Source organism: Mandrillus leucophaeus, unplaced genomic scaffold (genome assembly GCF_000951045.1).
Source record: "Mandrillus leucophaeus isolate KB7577 unplaced genomic scaffold, Mleu.le_1.0 Scaffold81, whole genome shotgun sequence".
Classification (NCBI taxonomy): domain Eukaryota; kingdom Metazoa; phylum Chordata; class Mammalia; order Primates; family Cercopithecidae; genus Mandrillus; species Mandrillus leucophaeus.
In genome coordinates this window covers 4,915,460-4,918,168 of record NW_012108808.1, presented here as the reverse complement: position 1 = coordinate 4,918,168, position 2,709 = coordinate 4,915,460, and the positions used below count along the sequence as shown (strand labels likewise).

Below are 2,709 nucleotides of genomic sequence, written 5' to 3'. Positions count from 1 at the left end.
CCTCTGTTCTCGCCATTATTCATCATTCTTTCCCTGAAAGTCTTTGTGATATAACCTTTTTTTCTCATGAACCACTCAATTGGATAAGAGACCCAAAATCTGCCTTACCATGCAGTATTATTATACTGTTACTGAAAATTGTTTCTTTGTATCTTTTTCTTATAGGACATACAGTAGGAGAAGTTATTAAATTAGATCCTAATGGATCTCCAAGAAGAGTCTGGGGGAAAAGTCCGACAGATTCTGTTCTAAAGATACTTGGAGAAGCTGAACTACAACTTCAGACAGAACTATTAGAAAATACAACTATTAGAAGTGGTAAGGAGAAACTAGTAGTTTTTCTACACTAGAAATAATATTATTAAAAATCTAATTATGTGTTTTAAGATGTTTCCATTTTAAGTGAATTATTTTTAATTATCTTTCCATTATAATGATTTTTTAATTAGATTGAGAATGATTGTATTTTCTAGGGGTACTGTCCAAATGGTAGTCTTGAGTTTTGACCTGATAGACCTGGATGGGATCTAAAAGGAAGAGGAAGTGTTTTTGGGTGGAGTTGGAAAAGTCAGAATGATGTTTTACATGAAAACAGATATAGGAGAAATGCATTGAGATTAAGTATATCTGTTTTGATATGGATTCAAGAATTAGATTGACTAAAAGGTATTTCAGTAGGTGTGACAGACATTATTAATTATAGGACTGGGGAAGGAGAGTTGTCATGAGGCAGGAGGAAATATTCCTGATCCATCAGTTTTGTGGCCTTTGGTATTACAGCTATGCATCAAGAAGAGTGTCTATGTATGAAACAGGTGTTTTCAGATTAAACAGCTTGTTTAAATGTTGAGGAAGTGGAGTATACTTTTCCTCTTTTTAGAAGTTGTGTCTAGGCAGGGATGTGTGTTGCACTTTTGTGCTCTCTTTCCTTCTCTGTCTCTCTCACTCTTGTTGTCTGTCTCCCCTTAAAAAGCTTTGAGTGAACCTCATATCCAGAGCTGGTGGAAAAATAACCTAGGCGATGACACTGTTGATATGTTCAATAATGGAATTAGCCAGATGCTGAGAATTAGCCAGTGAAATGAACCTATACATGTGTTACTGAAGTGGCAAAAGTAGGCTGCTAATAATTCTGTTATTTTCTTTAATATTAAAGGGAGAAAACAATTTGAATTGAGAAATACATACAGTCATCTGCAAAAAAGGCAAAAAGTGTGTATGTTTGTAATTAATTTGTTCACACTCTCGTATAAGGAAATTGTGCAGTTGTATGCCAAATACTAATTAAAAATACTAGTAACTTACTCTGAGCCCGTTTTCAAAATGTTCCAGGCTTTATTCAAGACAAAAATGCCTTCAGGCTCTAACATTTTAAAAAATAATTATAATAATTTTACCCTGCAGTGCAAAACTCTCTGGAAAAAAATGAGAAAAAAAATTCAGATTTTTTTGTAGTCTAAAAGTTCTATAATACGCTGATGCTCATTAACATTATTACTTTTAAAATATTAGATTCTGATTCCTCTGATGTAAAATTCTGTTGCTTAAATATATGCAATTTGGTATACAGTAATACTTAAACCACATAAAAATTGGGCTTTTATTCTTCATATTCATCATAGTCCATCTGCACAGAATTGGAACAGAGAAATAACTTATTTTATGATTTCTCTTTATTCAATCACCATTTTTTGAACACTTCTTAGTTGTGTTCACTATTTTATGTTAGATGGTAAGCTATAAAGGAAAAAAAAGATCATTCTTGCTCTCAGAGGACAGACAAAAATGAAAACAAATAATAACATTGTGTGAAAAGGACAAGAATAAAAAGTACCCACAAAGTTCAGAATTAATGCAGAGATATTTAAGTAATTAACTTTATCTTGTATAGTCAAGAAAGATATCCCAGACTTGTTATCTGCCCTCTTCTTTTTCTCCCAAATACACTTACTGGGAAGAATATGCTCTGTATTGGGATTTTAAGCCACAGAAGTGACAGTTTTTACCATCATCGAAAGCACATGTGGCAAAATCTGTGTTACAGATGTTGTATGTGAAATGCTGTGGGGCCACAGCTGAAGTGGCTTTACTTTATCAGTACTATATGCCTTTATTAATGATAATACATATGGCCCTTTTGGGTAAGGGAAAGCCACAAGACAATAAGCGATTTTGGGGCCACAGATGAGGTGGCTTTTCTTTGTCAGTACCATACGATTTTATTGATGACATTATATATGGCCCTTTTGGATAAGGGAAAGCCACAGGGAGTAAGTGATTTTGGGGTGTATCAGAGATTTTTTTTTTTTCAAATAAATCATTAAGTAGATAATGGGGAGAACGAAATTCCAGGCAATATGCTATTCTAGTATATGCAGAGACAAGGGTTTAGCTCGTGTATGTGGGGGTAGCTTCATGTGGTGGAAAGAGAATGGGCTTTGTTTCCAATCCTGGCTTCATTACTTGCTCAGCAACCATGGATAAGTTCCTCTGACTGTGGCATTCATTTCCTCCATGTGTAGAATGGAAACACTACTATCAAGGCTTGTTTTGTGTATTAAATGAGAAACATAAAAGATCCTTGGTGTTCTTTATTTTAGTCTTCCAATTCTTATGTCAGTGTCTCTTTAGTCATTCTGATTGCTTGAAACTCTTTTTGTAATAGATTCCTTAGGAGGAACTTGTGTGAACACTACACTCATAGATTTT

General features: G+C 34.0%; 1 protein-coding gene across 5 annotated transcripts in view; it reads left to right on the top strand.

Moving 5' to 3' along the window:
• The window catches only part of NEK1 (NIMA-related kinase 1), a 218,340-nt gene that overhangs the window by 136,797 nt on the left and 78,834 nt on the right, over positions 1-2,709 (top strand). The window lies entirely within an intron of this gene.